The 21,792-nt window shown below is 39.0% G+C and overlaps 1 protein-coding gene across 1 annotated transcript in view; it reads right to left on the bottom strand.

Annotated features, from left to right (window-relative positions):
• Positions 1-20,505, bottom strand: part of TAFA2 (TAFA chemokine like family member 2) — a gene marked incomplete at its 5' end in the record, with an annotated part of 464,864 nt that extends 444,359 nt beyond the window's left edge. The window contains one exon of the mRNA XM_081082315.1: positions 19,949-20,505. The remainder of the gene's footprint in view (positions 1-19,948) is intronic.
• Between the last annotated feature and the right edge of the window lie 1,287 nt (positions 20,506-21,792).

The following is a 21,792-nucleotide window of genomic DNA, read 5'->3' as shown; positions in this document are numbered from 1 at the left end:
GAGTGATACATCATTGTAGTTTTAATGTGCCTCTCTCAGGTAATTAGTGATGTGAGCATTTTTTCATATGTATCTTGGCCATCTGTATGTCCTCTTTAAAGAAGTGTCTATTCATGCCCTTTGTCCATTTTTTAATTGGATTATTTGTCTTCCTGGTGTTGAGTTGTATGAGTTCTTTATATGATTTGGAAATTAACCCCTTATCAGATGTATTATTGGCAAATGTGTTCTCCCATAGAGTGGGTTCCCTTTTCATTTTGATGTTTCCTTTTGCTGTGCAGAAGCTTTTTAGTTTGATGCAGTCCCATTTGTTTAATTTTTCCTTTGTTTCCCTTGCCCTAGGAGATATACTGGCAAAAATATTGCTACAAGAGATATCTGAGATGTTACTACCTATGTTTTCTTCTAGGATTTTTATGGTTTTATGACTTACATTTAAGTCCTTTATCCAATTTTAGTTTATTATTGTATATGGTGGAAGTTGGTGGTCTAGTTTCTTTTTTTGTTTTGCATGTACCTGTCCAATTTTCCCAACACCATTTATTGAAGACACTGTTTTTATTCCATTGTATGCTCTTGATTCCTTTATCAAATATTCATTGACCATAAAGGCATGGGTTGATTTCTGGGCTCTCTGTTCTGTTTCACTGATATATAAACCTGTTCTTGTGCCAGTACCAGGCTGCTATGATTACAATGGCCTTATAGTATAGTTTGATATCCGGTTGTGATCCCTCCAATTTCATTCTTTCTCAAGATTGCCAAGGCTATTTGGGATCAAATATTTTAATTGTTGACAGCATTACAGAGGTCCCCCATTTTACTCCTCTTTGCCCCCCTCCACCCAGCTCCTGCCCCACCCCAAACCTTCATCACACTATTGTCTGTGTCCATGGGCTATGCATATATGCATATATGTTCTTTGGTAAATGTCTTCCCATTCCCTCTACCCCTCTTCCCTCTGATATCTGTCATTCTGTTCCATGTATCCATGCCCCTGGACCTAATTTGTTCAACAGTTTACTTTGTTCATTAGATCCGCATATAACTGAGATCGTGTGATATTTGTCTTTCTCGGGCTTATTTTGCTTAGCATAATGCTCTCCAGGTTCATCCGTGCTGTCACAAAGGATAATAGTTCCTTCCTTGTCCTAGCTGGTTTTGCTCAGTGGATAGAGCATCAGCCTGCAGACTTAAGGGTCCCAGGTTCGATTCCAGTCAAGGGCACATGCCCAGGTTGTGGGCTCAATCCCCTCCTGGCAGAAGGCAACCGATCAATGGTTCTCTCTCATCATTGATGTTTCTATCTCTCTCTTCATCTCCCTTCCTCTCTGAAATCAATAAAAATATTTAAAAAAAAAAAAGAGTTCCTTCCTTATTACAGCCACATAGTATTCCATTGTGTAAATGTACCACAGCTTTTTTATCTACTAATCCACTGATGGGCACTTTGGGGCCAATTTTTAAAACTGTTATTCTTAGTTTAATACTTAGGCTGTTGTAGCATATTTTGATTGATCAATACTTTAGAACCAGTAAGTGCTTTGCAACCTAGCAACATTCTATTATTCACTTTACTATGACCCACCACAGTTAAGGTATCACAGTCTCTTTAATTATATGTGGTATTGTTACTGTTGATATTTTAGTATTAATCACTATTATTAAGTTTTATTATTAATCACCTCTACTGATAGCTGATTCATGAGACAACTATAGTATTTGAAGAGAAAAAAAAGAATACAGAGAACATAAGTAAATCCTCTCTACTGATAGCTGATTCATGAGACAACTATAATATTTGAAGAGAAAAAAAAGAATACAGAGAACATAACCAAGCAAATCCACATGCAATTTTTGAGCTATGCTCTGCTAAAATTTTATATTACAGAATTCCAAATTCTGAAATATAGGCCCTGTACTTTGATGGTAGTAAAATTACAGCTGTGATTAGAACAAAGTTGGAGCAATAACAAGAAACTTCTGCTACATGATAAACCCTTGGTAATGCATCATCAAGAAAAGGCATACCCCAAAAGACATTTCTCAAGATACATTACAAGACCACTTTTCTTCACTGTTAATGCATTGCATACTGACAATACTAAGATCAAGTAAAACTAAATATATAAATATATTATAATACTAAGAAATTGGCCGCAGGCCCACATCTATTATTTTTAAAAATTCATGGAGGATTAGGAAGATGATCAGAATGTAACTGTATTGTCTCTCATATATATTTTTCATGTACCTAGAAACCTATTAAAGCAAATCATCACAAAATCTCTTTGTCAAAAATGAAAACAGCGGAGATCATATATTCTTCAAAAAAAAAAACATTTAAGACAATTTTAATGTTCTTACTTAGCAAAATTATAGATTGAGGAGAGAGAAGACAAGGACAACAGTGTACCAGAAAATAGGAAAAGAACAGTCCCTGCCCTCAAGAATCATATCTTCTGGTGATTAAGGCAAACAAATAAGTAATTCTGTTATAACAAGGTGGCTTCCATTAATAGCTATAAATCCAGTGCTAGAAATTTACCATTTTCTAAAATTCTTAATCTTTGGACAGTTCTAAGTATTACAAATATTCTCTCATTTTGAATCAAAATATTTTTCTTTGTATGTGTGTCTACTGATAAAACATTGTTTTCTAAATATATGAAAATAAATTTTCTGATATAACACCCTAATCTGCAAGTGTGTGTGTGTGTGTACATACAGAAATACATATTTACTTAATGGCTGTCTCCCCCACTGGATTATAAACTCCAAGGACATTCTGCTTTACAAGTATCTGCATCAGTATCTGTTTTACACGTATCTGCACAGTGCCTGACACATAGGTGCTCCATAAATAACGATTAAATGAATAAGTATATTGACAAACAGGGTTTTAAACTCTAGAGTAAATAACTGAATGAAATTTTAACATTCCTTTCTCTGTGGATCTTTTTTTCCCTTAATTTTATCAATATTCACATAACTTTCTAAATCACTGTAAGAAAGCAAGATAGATTAGGTACCTCCCAAACTCCCTTCCAAAACTCTGATTCCATGAAAAGCTGACAAAGATTATTTGTAGTGCAAACATCCCATTGGGAAATCAGGAAACCTGGGTTCCAGATCTGGGTTTGACAGAATTTCTTTGCCCTTCAGCAAATCAAGCTACTTTTCTGGGCCTTGAGACATCATTTATAGAGTGAGGCTTTTGGATTGTATATACTCCAGTTTTTTTCCGGTTTAAAACTATAAGATTATTGGGTTGTGGAAACTCATGTGTAAATGTTATAATAAAATGTGAAAAGAAAAATATTTGAAATGGCTACTCAGTGCTCTAATTATATCATTTCTTCAGGCTTCACATTTTTATTCTTCTCTAGTTATTGTGTATTTACAATAAGCTTCTTTATACCACAACTTCACTTTGCCATATCCTCATTCAGTCATTAAAAAAAAAAATTATCTTGTCATCTTCAACAAAGTGGATCCTCAAATGAAATTACATTGTTGTTTGTTATGATTTTAAATCTTATTCCTCACAAGGGCCTTTCTCTTAGCCCCAGCTAGAAAGTTTTGTTTCCATTTATAATTTTAGAGCATAATCTACAGTGATATTTAACTTATTGCTATTAAGACTAGTTATCACCAATTACTATTCCACTCGATAAGCAACAACTATAATTCAGACCAAGAAAGTGAATCAGGTATACAAAGAGTACATAATACATATAATATGTACATCTGAATGTATGTCTACAGAGGTATTGCAGTATACCTCTCATTTTAAAAAAAATATTCAATCTGTCCTATTCTTTTCTAACATTGAGTTTTAAAAACAGAGTCAAAAGAAAATACACTGTGGCTGTAATACAGAACTCCTCCTCCTCTGATGTCCTCATATTAAAACCATCTATAACATTCAAGGATAGGAACCTACTATTCACATTACCATAGAATGTCTGCTGGCTATATTACAATGTTATTTGAGGAAAGGTCCATTTACAGATATATTTACTGTTTACTCAAACAGGGATTTTCTGAATTTTTTCAATATAATTAATGTTTTTGTGAGGCTTTGTCATTAATCAGAAAATTAGAAGATTGCAATGTACAATCCTTACCAAGCATTGAGCATCTCATTGGTCTTACATTGATGTTCTACAAATACAACTGCATTCTGCAAACAGGGCTGCTGCATAGGCTATTCCTGCCCTGCCCCCAAGAATCCCATTTCTTACAGAGCAAGGAGCCCAAGAGAGATTTTTGTAAGGTAAATGTAATAGAATTTCTAGCCTGAATTTAAATTCCTGAAAAAGACACTTTAGCTCACTTTTGGTTAGGAGCTGGAGTTGTTGTTTCAGTTTTTTAATTCAAAGGAATAAATATTTGAGTATATAATTTTTTCCAGATTTTCTTGAATGCTAGTTCTATATCTCATTACTTAAAATTTTTTGTCAAATGAAACAGGAGACATAGAAAGCCACTAATGGGAAATCTGTGACCTATTCAAATAATGCTATAGATATTATAGTGTAGTTTGAATAATATAGTTCTAAATTTGAAGAAATAGGGCATACTTAGGATGTCTAAATATAAGTAATTTGAACCAAGACAATTCTCTAACTAGCCTTCTGCTAAGTAGAATGAGTCTCATTTTACAACAAGTATGACTAACATGCAGTACTGTATGGTTAAAACTCAGCTCTGAAGGTAGGATATGTGATTCAAAACTTTTCTCCACTTCTTACAGGCTGTGTGGCCTTGGTCAAGCTACTTCTTTATAAAAAATACTACTAGAGGCCCGGTGCATGAATTTGTGTATGGGTGGGGTCCAGCTGGCCTGCCCTGATGGGGGCCTGTCGGGACTGGCTGGGGGGAAGGGTCATGGGAGGGCTCCAGGGCGTGTCCGGCTCATCTCACTCAGTTCCGATCGGCCAGACCCCAGCAGCAAGTTAGCCTACTGGTCGAAGCATCTGCCCCCTGGTGGTCAGTGCACGTCATAGTGAGCGGTTGAGCTGCCTTAGCATACCATTAGCATATTATGCTTTGATTGGTTGAATGGACAACTGGACTACTGGACACTTAGCATATTAGACTTTTATTATATAGGATGGATAGTAGTGGTACCTTCCACTGGAATTACTGCATGATTTAAATAAGGTTATTCATGTAAAGTGCTTAGCACAGTGCTGGCACATTGTAAACACTTCAGTTTTAATTTTTTTTTTATGTCTGTAGATCTCCATGGAGAATAAAGACCACAAATGAAAAGTCTCTGGACCCTCACAGTGTTCTTGTCTGTGACAGCTATGCAGGGGCACAGCCTTAGTACATGATAATATTCAGGGCACAGCAGAGGGAAAATGGAAATGGGGAACTCTGAACATGCTGCCCACTCTTCTCCATTGCTCTCTCGTCCTGCTATTATCAGCTTCTCTAGGCAGGAGAGGTGGACTCCCTGGTTTATGAGGCCAAGTTCCTGAAAACTGGGCAAAAATCCAGAAAGAGAACAACAGAGAGAAAGCGACTCTTCCTGCTGACATTAAGTAGAGCTGAGATTCTTTTATATACATTATTGTTCCCCAGGGTTCTGTCTCTCCTTGGTATTTTCTACACACTCTTCCTGGAGACCTCATCCAGTTAGAAGGTTTCAACTGCAACATGTATGCTGATGACTCCCAAACTTCTATCTCTAAACCATAATTCTGACCTGAACTTCAAACTCAAATGTACCACTATTTACTTAAATGTCCTCTTAGATATCCCGAGGGCATCTCAACTCAAAATGCTTAACATTAAGCCTATTGTCTGCATCTAGATCAGTGGTTCTCAACCTGTGGGTTGCGACCCCTTTGGCGGTCAAAGGACCCTTTCACAGGGGTCGCCTAAGACCATCCTGCATATCAGATATTTACATTATGATTCATAACAGTAGCAACATTACAGTTATGAAGTAGCAACGAAAATAATTTTATGGTTGGGTCACAACATGAAGAACTGTATTTAAAGGGCCAGAAGGTTGAGAACCACTGATCTAGATAGACTACAGTAGGTTTCAGGATGTTTCTGTATAAATGATATCAGTCACTGAAGCCAGGACCTATTCTTGACTCTCTTCTCTTTCTCCCCGACTCATTCAGTCTCTAAGACCCATTGGTTCCATCTTCCACCTCTAAATTGTGTCTTTTTTTCCTCCCTTCTTCAACTCTCTTCTTCAAACTAGATTCTAGTTCTCGCTAGAATCATCAAATACCTCCCTAGCTGGTTCCCCTGACTTCCTGTTCTGCCCCCCATGGAACCTATCCTCTATACTGCCACTAAAGGATCTTCCTGAATATCAGAGGAGGATGGACCTCAGGTGGGGGAGTACTGAAAGCCTGACAGCAGTAAAATAGATCACACATTTTTGATACAACTTTACTTAGAGTAGCTATGAGAGTGGACATAAAGTAGGCAAAGAAAAAGAGACATGATTTGATGTGACAGAAAGAGACACTGTCAAAAACTGTGAAGGGTTTGAGATTTTTACCCTACTTACAATCTTACAAGTTAGGCTACCATAGTTTATGGTTGCTGGCAAAAGACATGAGACTCCTGTGTCAGAGACAAAAGACTTTATTACTTATTGAATATCAAGTAGCATGAAGGTTAGTGCGTTTCCTTACTCCAAGTCCCACAGGTACGATGCAAAGCAGCCCATGTGGATGTTGTACACACATTGGTTTATGGAACCCTGAGCTAAGTGAACCCAAATCCTATATAATAAAAGGCTAATATGCTAGTTGACCAAACAGTGGAACGACCAGTCGCTATGACGCGCACTGACCACCATGGGTCAGGCGCTCAATGCAGGAGCTGCCCCCTAGTGGTCAGTGGGTGTGCCGCTCAGCCTGAAGCCAGACTCATGGCTGGAGAGTGCAGTGGCAGTGGTGGGAGCCTCTCCCGCCTCCAAGGCAGGCAGACATCCTCCCCCCCGACCCCCCAGGGCTCCTGGACTGCGAGAAAGCACAGGCCAGACTGAGGGACACCCCCACCCCACCCCCAAAGTGCATGAATTTTCATGCACCAGGCCTCTAGTGTGTTATAATGGACAACAAGCAGACCTCCCTTTGTCCTAGAGAGAGACTTTTTTTTTTATGCTGGACAGTAGGCAAATCTGCCTTGTGAATCAAAGGGAGACAGTTTACTTTTGAAACATCCTTAAAAAGATCTTATGGAACAAAAGGGCAGTTAATGTCTTGAGAGACCCATGGAGAATTATCTCCCAGCAGATAGGCTTTAAATTCAAACCAGCCTCTTGGCATTGCTAGCTGTATGATTTTTATCCGTTTCCTCACCCAGAATTGAAAATATCACTCATCCCTAACTCCTAGCCATTTTACAGTATCAAATGACATCACATGTATGAAAGCATTTCTATAAACAATACAGCACTATGTAAATGTACTTATGTATGCCTCTGGAACACATTTTGTTGTTTATTATGGAAAATAAAGATGAAAATAATTTCCAATTTTAGAATAAAAAATTAAAGATAAATTAATAAAATACATATTAAATGTCTGAATATGTTGTAGATTATCCTTGGGCGGTACATGGTGAAGAATAAGAAACATTCCTTGACCTCAAGAATTTCATAGTGTGGGGAAGAGGCAGAGAGAAAGGACAGTGTTCAAGATATGTTAATAGAAGCATACGATGACCTATGGTCATCACTGACTTAAAGAAGCTTGGAGAGATCTAAATAAATTAAATCCAATTTATCAATGAGAAACTAATGACAAAAATGTTCAGTAACATTCTTTCAGACTTCTAGTTTGGTAAAATACCTTGATGAAAATTTCTTATTCCCAGTTACAGTTTTTACAAGACCAAGGGAAAATTTTAGTTTGGCATCAGACATTTTTCTCTCAACAGTCTTACTTCTATTGGTTGCCAGTTTACCTCTTTGTTCCCCCAAGAACTGCAATGGATTTATTCTTTGTCTAACTTCTAATCTCTCTCAAAGGTCAAGGATTTCCTCCTTTTTGTATAAAAATGCTAGTGAGAACAAACTTTCCTTTTCACCTCTATTTTCTCCCTTCCTAATTCCTCTTCCCATTGGAATTCCCTACCAAATGCAAACCTTCTCAGTCCCTGCCAGTTATTCAGTCTTATTTCTGTGTCTTTCATTTCACTCCAGTCTGCCATACCACCTACCCATTGAACTTGAAGCAGATTTCACAAATACAAAGTGAAGTACTGGCCACAGACCCTGAAGCCCACCTTTAAGACTAGATGTAATCAGCTGCTAGGAAAAGACACTATGCAAAGAAAACCATAGCTAATCCAGTCTTCCTAGAATTATAACCTGGACTTTGCTCCAAAATAAAATTTACCACTATACAATAAGCCTGATTTTAATGCTATTGATTGATATTGAAAATTAGTACTATACAGTCCCTAAATTTTTCATTCATCTCATATTTGGTATTGAGTTGGGGAAGAAAAATAGGTCTTTTTCAATAAGTTCCACAGTAGTCCTAGCTCAATAAACTTAGATCTTAATTATACACATCTCAGTGTTCTGGGACAATACAGGCAATAACGGGTCCATTTATTTAAAAGACTGTCTTTTGACTCATTGAGGAGTTCCAAAAATATAAAACAGATCCAGGGACATGGAAGCATGCAAGAGACATACTTTATACTTCAAAGAATATATCATATTCAAGGGTTTTAAGAAACGTTTTAAGCATATAGGATGCTAATATATACAATTTAACTCAAACTTTTAAAATAAAGGTGACACAAAAAATGCAACTAAGTTTTTGATGATCTAATGAGTTGATTCTTGGTTTTGTTTTTTGTTTGTTTGTTTGTTTAATATATTTTATTGATTTTTTTACAGAGAGGAAGGGAGAGGGATAGCGAGTTAGAAACATCGATGAGAGAGAAACATTAATCAGCTGCCTCCTGCACACTCCCCACTGGGGATGTGCCCGCAACCAAGGTACATGCCCTTGACCAAAATCGAACCCGGAACCCTTGAGTCCGCAGGCCGATGCTCTATCCACTGAGCCAAACTGGTTAGGGCGACTCTTGGTTTTATAATACACATGAGTTTTCTTAATAATCAAATATTTATAAAGTTTTAATTTTGTAAAATCTTCAATAGCAGCAAGTATTTAAAATCTTTAGTTGATCTAGAAGAACTAAAATAAAATATTTGAATGCATATTATCTGTACTAAATAGCATTTAAATTTTAGAACACCAATAATTTTAAATATCATTAAAGCCAACAACAATTGGTATCACAATCAAAAGTGTTCCTGAAGGTGAAAAGAAGCAAATCTGGTTCATGATAAATTATGAAAATGCTAATTATGTAGATAAGAATAAATGGCATTAAATTCCCTAATGAATTATGAGTCAAGTCACTGACAAGAGCAATCAAAGTATATTCCATATGTGATTAACAACACTTAAGTTTGACATTGACAAATATTATTTAATTTACAGTAGAATCACAAGCATATGTGGTCTCTAAACCTCCAAACTACAGTAAATTGTCAAATATCGGTCAGCATGCTAATTTTATTTTTTTCTACTTGATATTTTGCCTAGAATGTATGTATTTTTTAATGCCAAAGTATCTTTCAGGTGTAGGTCAAAATCAATAGCTTCTCTCTATCTTTTCCAAAAAGTTCTCTCTGTCTCTCTCTCACACACAACATAAACACACACTCAGTTAGACAGAATAAACGACAATGCTTCACAGAATACTTTCTTACACACTGAAGAAATATGCAAAAAGACATTTTATCAATATGAGCTCGTCATCATCTTCCCATTAAATTCATCAAGTACCTATTATGTGCCAGACACTATGCTAAGCACTGAGAATCAATAGAAACATGAAACACATAGTTCTTCCTCACAGAGCTTACAGTCTAACAGGCTCAGGAAAATGAAATCATATTATTACTTAGTTTTAAGCAAAGCTATTATATATATCAGAAACTTCGAAGCACTTAAATGAAAGAAATTGAGTAAGCTTTAATAGCATTACTATTGCAAACTATATTAATCATACAACTTGCAAGAAAATGAATTGCTTCACTCCCTCAGACTGACATGTCTAAATCCAATCTCAGTTTATAATTAATATGCCAGCATAAGAAACATAAGCATTTTCAGGGCATTGATAAAACTGACAACAAAATAGTTTACCCAATGAACTGAGCTTCTGACATAAGACCCAGGTCAAACCTCAGTACAATAGAGTCACAAACCTAGCTGTGACACTTGGCATTAGTAAAACTGGTTTAGAAAAAAAAAATGCTAATGATCTATAAAGAAGTAAAACTCCCTAAATAATAGGTCACTATGTCTTCAATCCTAAAGAGACCACTGTGGAAAGGTGGTTAGGATTAGCAGAGCAAAATGATTTAAAAAAAAAAAAAAAAAAAAAGCAGAGATAGTCATTTCATCTATATAGAGATGTTTATTTTTTAAACATTTTTAAAATGTTTTTCATTGATTTCAGAGAGAGGGAGAGGGAGAGATAGAAAAATCAATGATGAGAGAGAATCATCTACCGTATCTGCTGTCTCCTGCATTCCCCCTACCTGAGATCAAACCCGCAACCAGGGCATGTGCCCTGACCGGGAATCGAACCGTGACCTCCTGGTTCATGGGTCGACACTCAACCACCGAGCTACATAGGCCAGGCAAGAAACAGTCACTTTAAATTGTAAGCCCACCAGTCAGAGAAAGACAAATATCACATGACCTCACTTATATATGATATCTAATGAATAAAATAAACTAACAAAATAGATCCAGAGACATGGAAGCATGCAACAGACTGATGAATCTCATAGGGAAAGGAGAACAGGGAGGGAGGGGCAGGAATAGATTAACCAAAGAATTTATATGGGTAACCCATAGACACAGACAATAGTGCAGTGGGTGAAGGCCTGGGGAGGAGGCGGGAAGAGGGAGTTAATGAAGGGAAAATAGGGGATATCTGTAATACTTTCAATAATAAAGGTAAATTAAAAAATAAAATAGTAAGCCTAATAAACACACAGATGAACCATCATTTTTCAAATCTATCCTCTGGCCTACTCATAATAACTACTTAAGTAAAACAAAAATCTTGATATTGTGGCCAAAATTTTGACATTTAAGTCCTAAAGGGAAGCAAATATTGTTAAAATTTCAAAACTGATTTAGAGAGCCAAATATAAAGCCTTAGTTAAGAAATAAACTTATTCCTTCAAGCTGTAGAAAGTGAATCAAACTTGTATTAATATATGAGGAACAGATAATGTCTGATTAATACTTGGGGGGAGGGGGAGGGCGGGATATGTCCTCTAAACAAAAGACTAGAAAAATAAGGAAAACACATGAATTCTGTGCTCAGATTAAAGAGCCTTTGAGAAAAGTGTTCAAAGTCAGTGGCCAGGTTTGGGCTGTTATTGCAGAGAGAAATCTGTCAGGGTTGGAGGCCTCCCACTTTTCTGCATGCATGAATGAGAATGCTCTCTAAAGCCTTGAAACTCAAACTGTAGTCCGTGGGCCAACAGCATTAGTTTTACCTGGAAGCATGTTAGACATGCAGAATCTCAGGCCCCACTCTAGAGCCTGCATTCTAGCAAAATTCCCCCAGATGGCTTGTGAGCGTTTTGAAGTTTAAGAAGCACTCATCTAAAAGAATAAGGCATTATAGAATTACAAGGCACATTCCAAATACATGACATCAATTTAAACTTCTGCATTTCCAGCATCTCTCTTAAACCCTACAAGAAACCACCAACTTCAAGGTGAGTTCAGCATCAACTGCACAATGAGTCAACATGAAGAAATCTAAATACAGAGACGAGATTGAACCACTCCTCGTTATTATTCAGCTGCTCCAGCTGAGCCCTGTACTGGCATCTAGTCTCACTCCAGATGCCAGTAGGGTTGGAGGATTATGGCTAGAGATAACAGAGGGTCCCTAACTAGCTGTTCTCACATATCCCCCTGTCAACATGCTCCTTAGCCTGCATATGGCCTTCAGATATGTCTGTTGACCCACAGAGTATTTTAACTTTGAGTTCATTTAAAAATCTGAAACTTTCACATCAAAAAATCTGCACCATCTAAGTTTCCTTCTACAAGCCAGAAAATCTGGCAACACCAGACCTACATTCTAGCATGGCAATAAGGGGAGCCAAGGTCCAGCTTTCTCACTTAGATGTTGGCCAGAATCTCCACCACTCCCTATGGTATCCCCAACACTGTAGCTGAAGTTGATGTCAGTTACCATTTGTCATCTTCCATTTGGTTTGCTTCACTCATTCACATTCGCACCCGGACTCCTTAAGTGTTTGAACGTGTGACCCATTTAAGGGACTCTAGAAGTATCATGTCACTGAACTCAAATCGTTCAGCCTATCTGAATTTATTCTTTTCCATGTGTAATTCAGGAAAAGGTGCTCCTGTTTGTGTTACCCTAGGTTTGATCATAGACCTTGTGAGGTGGAATCAATCCACTCACTTTAAGTATATACGATGCTATTTTTCTACACATCTCATTCCAACTCAGACATTTTAATTATTTTAACAATTTCTTTTCAGAACTATGCTTCACAGTCATAAACAAGAATTAGTGGCAAGTGCAGACACAGCACAGTACATTCTTGAACCACTCCTCCAGACTCATTTCAAAACTTCAAGTAATATACTGAAATGGTAAATTCTATGAGAACAGGTGTCCTTGTCTTTTTTTATTTACTGAGAGACCCCAAACACCTAGAAGTTGTTCAATAAATACTTATTGAATAAGTGAATAAACTTTTCCCAGGAATGAAAACTTCTCAAAAATTTATACACAGATTTTGAATCAATGTGTTCAATTATCAACAGGTATATGAAGAACACTCATTTGCTAGTCTAGCTCTATTTTAGTTGTTCGTTTTATTTTAGTGACGATGAAAACCAGCAGTAAAGAAGAGACATGTAACCCTAACAAGCCTAAGACTCGTAGTCTACCATAACTTGTTTGGCAACAAAACAGCATGATATAAACTAGACAAAATGGCTAAACTGAATTATAAGATGTAGTCTGATTCAATTTTATGTCCCTATATCTATACTCTTTAGTCATCACCATAATCATTATTATCATTATCATCATCATCCCAATTGTATAAAGCTGGACAACTTTTACAAATCACTTATCGAAAAGCATTTATAGAACATTTACTAATATGCCAGGAACTATGTGATAGATGTCTCTTGACTGCCTGCCTAAAAGGTATGTCTTATAGTACTATTACGCCCATGCCATGATGCTTAGTAGATCTGAGCACAGGGGAAATTTTTTAAATTTTTAATTGTCTTGAAAACTTGACTTAAAAAAACACATTGCTGAGAAACTGAGGCTCATAGAAATAAAGTTATTTTCTTGTGGTTGCACGGTTACTTATTGGAAGAACTACAAAAGTATCTCCAGACCTCTTGCCACTGTACCACAGTGCTTTCATAATAGTCATTTTCAAAATGTATCTGCTAACCAAAATGCAAGCCAATGAATTTTAACCACTCAGCAGATGATGGGATGAGCAAATATATCTAAGTTTTTCAAATAGCAAAATCTAAGTTTTGACCCAATTCTGGGTATATTGATAAACACACCAACAATAAATCTAAAAGGTGTTTCCAATAATGCTAAACACGTTATCTGAGCAGGAAACTACTGTAATATAACATTTCAAGAATTAAAGCTGAAAAAATTTTTAGGTTAAAAATATCCCTTGAACTTAAAACTATTCAAAATGGTTTTATGGAGTATGAGATTGCAATGCCCTTTCACTTTGCCCTTGGCCTTTGGACTGCCTGACTGAAAGGTACAACATCTACCTCCTTTCTCCTTACACCATAAAAACAAAGAACTAAAGTTAGAGCTGTTTCGCTCAATTCAACTCAACTTTCTGAAGAAAATACAAACAAAAGCAGGACCAGGTCATTGGTACTAGTATGTCTGACAGCCATTCTAAGAAGAAATTCACTGAACTCTCCAGCACTAACAAATTTGAGCATGCCATTCACTAGACAGGTAAGGTAAAACTAAACTAAGAAAGAAATGCTAATAACCAGATTTGTCCACCTTAAATTAATTTGAAACTGTCCATAAACTAATACGAATTTAAAAAGTGTCTATATTGTTTTCCTCAAATAGTCTTTATTGGCTATTTCTGAATACTTGACTGATCTGAGCAGACATGAATTCACTGCATTAGTACATAGAGTTATATTGCTTGAGTAGACCAAATTTTAGAGCTGTAGAACACTTACCCTCTTGAACAATATATTCTAACAAAGTCTCTGTGTCATATTACTACTGGCTTGAGGTTTTGTTAAGATTCTTATGACCACATAACCCTTTTTTACTCCCCTGCTCTTGCTTACTTTAAGCCCATTAAGACAAAGATAATGAAACCAGAAAGAAAAAAAAAAGACTGGAACAAACAACACACCTTGCTTTTCTCATAAAGATGGTCTTTTTCATAATAGAGCAGGAGAGAGCAGACATATTTCCTTCCTCCAATATTTAAGTTCAATTCTCACTGGAATCTCCAAGAAGGACATTAAAAAAGAAAAACTCAGCCAGAATCAAATAAAACTTTGCACAGTTTTTACATATAGATAATTTTAAATGATGGATTTTTGTTGTTGTTGTTGTTGTTGTTCCAGAAAGAATCTGTCCATCTCCTCATAGCCCAAGCCATTCTGGCTTGAAAACTTTATTCCAAAGCAAATGCACTTTTCCAAAAGTCTTCTGTCATAGTGCCTACTATGGATACCTTTGTAAATGTGCTTATAAAGAGCTGCATAATCTGCAACAGAAAGCCAAAGTATTACTCTGTATTATTAAACTCAACAGAAAGCTCCATATGCAGCAACAGGAGGTCATAGGCAATTATCACTGGAAATTGAAAGGTTTAGAATCTTTGTAAGACCTTTAAAGGTCAACACAGTTGCCCATTCACATGCATGCAATTATACAGTGACTAGTTCACAGCAGAAAAAAAAACATAAAAAAATATTGAGTAAAACAAACCTTGCATTCATCAACAGCTACTTTGCACTCTCCAGGCTTTATGTGAAGCGTAAGCTTTACAGAGCAAAGGGGCTACTTGTCCCCATTTTGTCAAAGTTCTAAATCCAGCCTACCAGCATAATTGCTAAGAATTCAACGTTATCACAATATCCAGTCTCTCTGTAAAGAGTTTCAAAAATAACGATAAATTTAATTGAATGACTATGTTTGTGCTATTGCTAGGGAAAGGGAGACAGACGTACCTTCACTAACTGGCCATTCAGAGGAAATCATAAAACAATTACAGCTACTATGGAGTAATTCAGGAGACTAGAGGAAGTGACTAAAAGGATCTTATCTAATAAAAGCGTACTATAAGCTCTGATTCCTTAGTCATCTCTCATACCCCATCTGGATCACTGTGAACAAAATGAAATGTTCTCTTTATAGTAAATACTAGCATATTCACTTTTCATCTGAATCCCAAGTAACCTGAAAGTCTTGTATTTCCCAATGGTCATAATAATCAATTGCCTAAAAAAGGCCAGATTTTCACTGATTCCAGGGACTAAATGGCCTATCACATTATAGCAGAGGACAAAATCCAACATATACATGTGATATATACATTGGAAGTGGGTGGGTTATGGAAATCTAATAGAAATTTGGCCTATAATATCAATACGTTGCTGGGAAATGCGTAGGTAACACTTGTAAACCAGAATAGTATGTTCTAACGTAATGCGAGGTTTATGTTTGGACTGTGGAGGTGCATACTTAATAAAGCAGCATACAGATATACTCAGTGTTTAAAATATGTTGAAATTCCCAGTCATGGTGTCAATAAACACATCCCTACATAGAGGACAAAATTGGTTAATTTTTGCATTTGTAGCCTAACAAATAAAAATGTAGTAAGCAGTTACACAGGCCTGAACAGAGCGAGGACAAAAATACCTTAAATAAAAAAACTAAAGAGGAAAAATATACTGCATGTAACAGTGGCTCAAACAGTAAAACTCAATTACAAATGACCTTGTTAAACCATGGATACAGCTGTACTGTAGGTCAAATCATGCGAAGTAGTGAAAAACTATGTACCTAACAATGTACACATTTTTTATAGTTGTTCTCACCTCCTTCAATACAAAAACCAGCATTTTCCATAGGTGCCATTAAAAGCATTTGTATACATATATGCATGTGCATCTATATGTATAGATATAGAGATTAGATAGATATTGCAGAGAAATGTATTTAAATAGTACTTTTCTTCACGTTCCAATAAGTCTAACCATTCCTCTAAAAATTTCTGTTAAGAATAAGTGGAAGACAAGAATTGTTAGTTATATTTCATTGACAAGGACACTAAATCACTGTGCCAAATGAATAGAATCAGACTTTCTAAAAATTACCCAATAAACCAGTGGTGAATTACAACTAAAAAACAAAAACTAACTTCTGGGTCTCTGGTTGTCATGCCCTTCTCTCCACCTCCCCTATTTCAGCCTATGCTCCAAACCTAAAGTAAAACTGTTCTCTAAAAAGACTCATTGTGAAATTATTCCTCCTCTTCCAGTGGTATAGTTCAATATGCTTCAAATACAGTGTTCAAAATAAAGTTAACCAAAGAATTTCTGAACAAAATGGCAAATTCATCATATTAAAAAAAAATCAATGCTTCCTAAGTAAGATGCATCATGTGAAATACTGTGCAAGTATGTGGACCAGATATGAGGTTGATCTAGCTAGTGTGGCCTTCATATCTAGCAGCATCTGTGCTAATGTGTTTCTTCTGTGTTTTGAGGGAACCCTACTAATAACAGGTTGATGAGTTGCCATTGTAAATGTCAGGCATAGATCAAAGGGGACTATGTTAGAGGCTTATTTTACCTCAACGTATGGTTTTTCACCCAGGAAACTAAACTGCATTGCACAGTAAAGTTCCTTATTTTTGCTTGAATCTTTAATGAACAAAACAGCTGCAGAATAATGCGACTTAATGAGGCATCCCTAATAAAATACTGGAGAAGTAAAAGCATGGGCACTGAACTGTTTGCACTCTGGTTGTTTCATCTTCCCAAATATATTAGAAATAACTGATGACACTTGGAGCATTGCTAGTTTAACACATGCATTAGAGAGGCAAATGTCCATCAGTCTGCAGCCACAGCTGAACTCAGGCAGAATCTGAGAATACCTTCTATTAGGGCCCGTGATAAGAAATCCTGGAAAATGCTGGAAAGGCACATTTTACCCTCCCCATGCAGGGTAATCCATAACCTGTAATAATGATAAATCAACCCTAAAATACACTCTCCATATTTCAATGTTCAAAAACACATTGTAAAAGGGTCATTTGTTAAAATACTAGATCCAGGATCACTAAGATTTTCTGATAATACACAAAATAAAGTTTATAAAATCTTGTATTACCCCTAAATTTCATTACTTTATACATTTTTAAAAAGGAAACGTTACCACATTTAAAAACAGGCCTTTTTACAGCTGTGTCCTCACATTTTATAACTTGGTGGTTAGTAAATACTATAATGTAGTCTCTACGCAATATGTATCATTTTCGACATAGATCCATGGGCATCTCAATAAATCTTCATTCTGCAATTTGTCATTGTTAAAGTAGCTAACATTTTTTCAGATTCAAAATCACAAACTCAGAAAACTTCAATTCCCCTTTAGCACAACTTGTGGCATTAATGTCAAGGTTTTGGTTCTTCTTTAAGGGACATATATCATAGCACTCTATGTTAATACGTAAGTTTATGCATCCTAAACTACAAAATTTTATTAAAGGTGTGCAAAAGAATCAAGATTTTCAATTTCAAAAAATGCCTAATAGAAAGCAAAACACTAAACTGTGCTCTGCCTCTTAAAAGAGTCACTGTGTCTGAGCATTCAGTTGGTGTGACACTGTCCTCATAGCATACTATCTGTAAATAATACAATCCCATTTTTATTGAAAATTCCGAAAACCAAAATAAAATGCGCTTCAGTGTAGTTACTGATGGCCTTTCAATGGCTATTGATAGCTTTAAAAAATAGGACTCTAAAGAGGTCAATGTGCAAACAACTGACCCAGGATGAGACAGAATAAAGTAGGAAAAGAAAAAATTAAATTACATGTGTATGATCATTCTTAGGGTTCTTTAGGTGCCAAATTTGAAACTGTAAAAGATTCACCAGTCTGAGAGTACACATGGAAACATAGAAAGGCTGGAGTGAACACCTATAATCTTAATGCTCTGGTTTTTAAAGGCTTTAGAAGTGTTTTCAATCTCCTTTGCTAGTTATTGCCATTTAGCACTTTACACAGAAATTAATTACTCAACTGTCTTAACTTACATTGCTTAATAGAGCAGTTTCAATGTGTTAATTGATAACAGTCTGAACATTAATGTCTCAAACAATCTAGTTGGGAAGACAGGAACCAGATAATTATCATTCAGTCAATAGTCATTGAAATTCATCCTGTCCTGAGAGAAGGACTCATATACTGACTGCTCTGAGGGGACTTTTCAGAGTAAAGGTTGCATACAGGTTTGTTTTGGTTGAGTTTTTTTGTTTCGTTTTGTTTTTTCCCAAAAACAACAAAATACAAGAGGGGATTTAACACAAACAGAAGATATTTTTTTCTGTCTCATTGCCACAAGCCAAACTCTCTTCAGCACCAGGTTGAAGAGAGGGAGGCCAGCCAGCCACTGTAGTAACTACACATCTGATTCCAAACGCTTCAGGCAATTGTTTAACACGGTCAGGAAGAGGAATGCTGAAGGGGAGAGCGCCGCGTCCACTAGGGGTGGGGAGGCGGCAGCTCTGCAAGCGCCCACAGTTAACTCCTTTTCAAGTGAAGACTAGAAAGCTCAGCCTGCAGTCCTCGGAGAAATCGGGCGGCGAATCTCAAACTTTCCTTTGCAAAGGCAGTTTCTGGAAACAACACGTTCCCCACTGGCAAGGGAGGACCAGTAGCCTAAAGAAAACACCTCCAGATAAGAACCCGGCCTTCTGGGGCAGAAGGGGCGAAGGGACAGCAGAGCAATGGGGCAGAAACACCGTGCCCTGTTAGTAAGATCGGGGAGGCTTCCATTGGGAAAGAAATGAAAACCCATTCGCTTCTCGAAGCTGTTTGTTTGGGTTTTGTTGTGGTTTTGAACGCAGTTCGTCTAATGATGCTTTTCCCGGAGCTCTCTTGTGATATCCTCTATGAAAGCTTTATTTCACTCGGGAATAAAGCGTCCGTTCCCAAACTGAAATAACCCTTTACATAGATGGGGCCGAGGAACTTATCAGGACGATTCTTTATGAAGATAGAAGTGGGGAAGTCTCATTGAAACGAGCCTCCTTGAAACGCCCACCGTCTGCAGGCAGGCCCGAGAATTAGCTAATCAGAAGTGGACAGAAAGTAGGGATGTCAGAGGGGCGCCCTGGCACACCTCAACGGTCCCGCCTCGAACGCGACCCCCAACTCCTGGTGAGCAGTCCGAAATGATTACCGACCCGGCTGGACCTGGCTGGGGGATCCGGTTAAAACTCGCTTTCACCCTCGGCCGGGTCGCTCGCAGGGTTAGGAGAAATGGAGCAGAAAAGGAGGGAGGGCGCCGCGCTCGGAACGTCGTTCGTGCGCTCGGCTCCCCTCTCGGTGTCCCTCTACCCGCACCCCCTACCCCGACAGCCCGCGAGGAAGACGCTGGCCGCCCGACCAGCATCGGCTCTCCCCTCCCGCCTGCCCCGACGAGCCCCCTTGACAGATCCGGACCCCGGGGAGGGGAAGGGAGGGCTTCCGGGCCCCGGTCCTCCAGCGGCCGCCCGAGTCCCCCGAGCCCGCGGGGGCACGGCTCGCACCTACCTGCAGCCCGGCTTCCTGGTGGCGGCAACACCTAGCGATGCTCCTGCAGCTTCCGCGGGCCCGCGCCAGCCTTATCGCTCTTGCATCGCTTCCAAGATGCCAATCCGTCGTCCCCGTTCAGGGGCATAGGGAACCGGAGTCCGGTGGGGTGTGCTCGTGGAGGGCTGGTGAGTGAGGTCCGGAGCGTGCGTGTGCGCGCGCGTGTGTGTGTGTTTCCTCCTCCGATGGCACAGAGACTCAGGAATCTCTTGACATTTACACCGGAATCCCCTTAAAGCGGATGGAAGGTGGAGCGAGCGAGCCTCGCCTCTTTTCCTCCCTTCTATGCCACGGTGTCAAAGTAATAAAAAAAAAAAAATGTGTTTCCCCGAGGACAAGCCAAAGTCCCGCAGCCCTCGCCAGCGCCCGCGGTCGCCCGCCGTCCTCGCCGGATACGCGCGGTGCGCTCAGCTCCCCCCACTGCGAGAATCAAGGCGGTCTTGCAGCAATTACCGCCCTTATTCCATCTCTGATTTGTTTGCTTTTAACGCCGAGTACAGACTTTTCCTCTCGCCTCACGTCGTCTCTCCCTCTCACACACACTCACACAGGACTCCGTTCCTTCTCCCGCCCTCCCTTTGGCTCTCTGGGAAAAGGCAATTGGCCGGAACGGTTCACCTTCAGGAAAGCAGCCTCTGCCACGCACTTCTGTTCTCCGGCCCTCGCAGGTCCAGGAGGAGTTGCTGGGGAGGTTCTGGGCAGGAAGGAGGAGAGGCTCTGAGTCGGCCGGCCGTCGTCTGCCCGCAAGCCGCCCGGGTTCCTCGGTGCAGGTGCCGGTGCTCCCGCCTTTAGCAGATAGGTCCCAGCTGATGCTCTCTCGGAGACTTAGCGTGAGTCCAATTAGCAGCCACGCCTGGCCAGCTGCAGCCCCTCAATCCCTCCTAGAAGTGCTGCGGGCAGAGCCCCACGCAACCCAACCGCTGCCCCTCTAGGCATCCTGGGCTGGAAGGAAGGGAAGTCGCCTCTGTCTCCCTCTCCCCAGTACCTGGCACCGTCACCTCCGAGAAGGTGTAAGTTCCAACATCCAACTGGAGCGAGCAAGTGTGTCACTTCGCTAAAGGCGGGAGGGGGAGAGAGGGAGGCGGGGGAGGAGGCCGAGGAAACAAATCCAAATTACCGAAGGGAAAAAAAAGTAAACGGTTTAGTAATCAAATCCCCCTCTCCTAAGCGCTATACAGTCCACAGGCACCGGTGGTACCTTTTTTAAAGTCACCGAAAAGGGCAGAACCCCCTGTCCACCCACACCCCTTACTCCACCCAGCCTGGTTGGAGAGAACGCAGAGAGAGACTAGGTCCCAACACTCCAGGTTGCGTGAAGCAGGAAAATGGGGTGGCAAGACCAAACGATGCCGCCTCCCTCCGTCTGCCTCCCAGCCGCCAGGTCTGTTAGCAGACGCAGCTGCTGCTGAGAGCAAGCTGCGGTCCCGCAGGAAAAGACAGTAAAAAATGGGAGGGCGGCAATGGGTAAAAAGCTGGACTGTGTCTCCCTCTAGAGGGAGACCCGGGTTAGAAAGCTTTACTGGCTGTAACTAGGATTGCAATTTCTCCACAAAGGAAAAAAAAAAGACACAGTATCTGGTTTCAGAGAATTTTGCGTTTTTACCAGTTCCAAGCTATAATGGTTTTGGACAGACGATTTGCACTGCAGCACTAGGTAACCAGAGTCCTTGGTAAAAGAGCCTTGTGCTATTTACAGAAATGTAACAGCAAGACCCTGGAAGGTCATGTCCTTACAGGTTAAATCAAATAGGAAATTGGTTTAAGGTGTATGCATATGAGCTCAACAGAAGGGTCTTTTTAAGCTC

Source organism: Myotis nattereri (assembly GCF_964212035.1).
Source record: "Myotis nattereri genome assembly, chromosome: 2".
Classification (NCBI taxonomy): Eukaryota; Metazoa; Chordata; class Mammalia; order Chiroptera; family Vespertilionidae; genus Myotis; species Myotis nattereri.
This window is presented reverse-complemented; position numbering and strand designations above follow the sequence as displayed.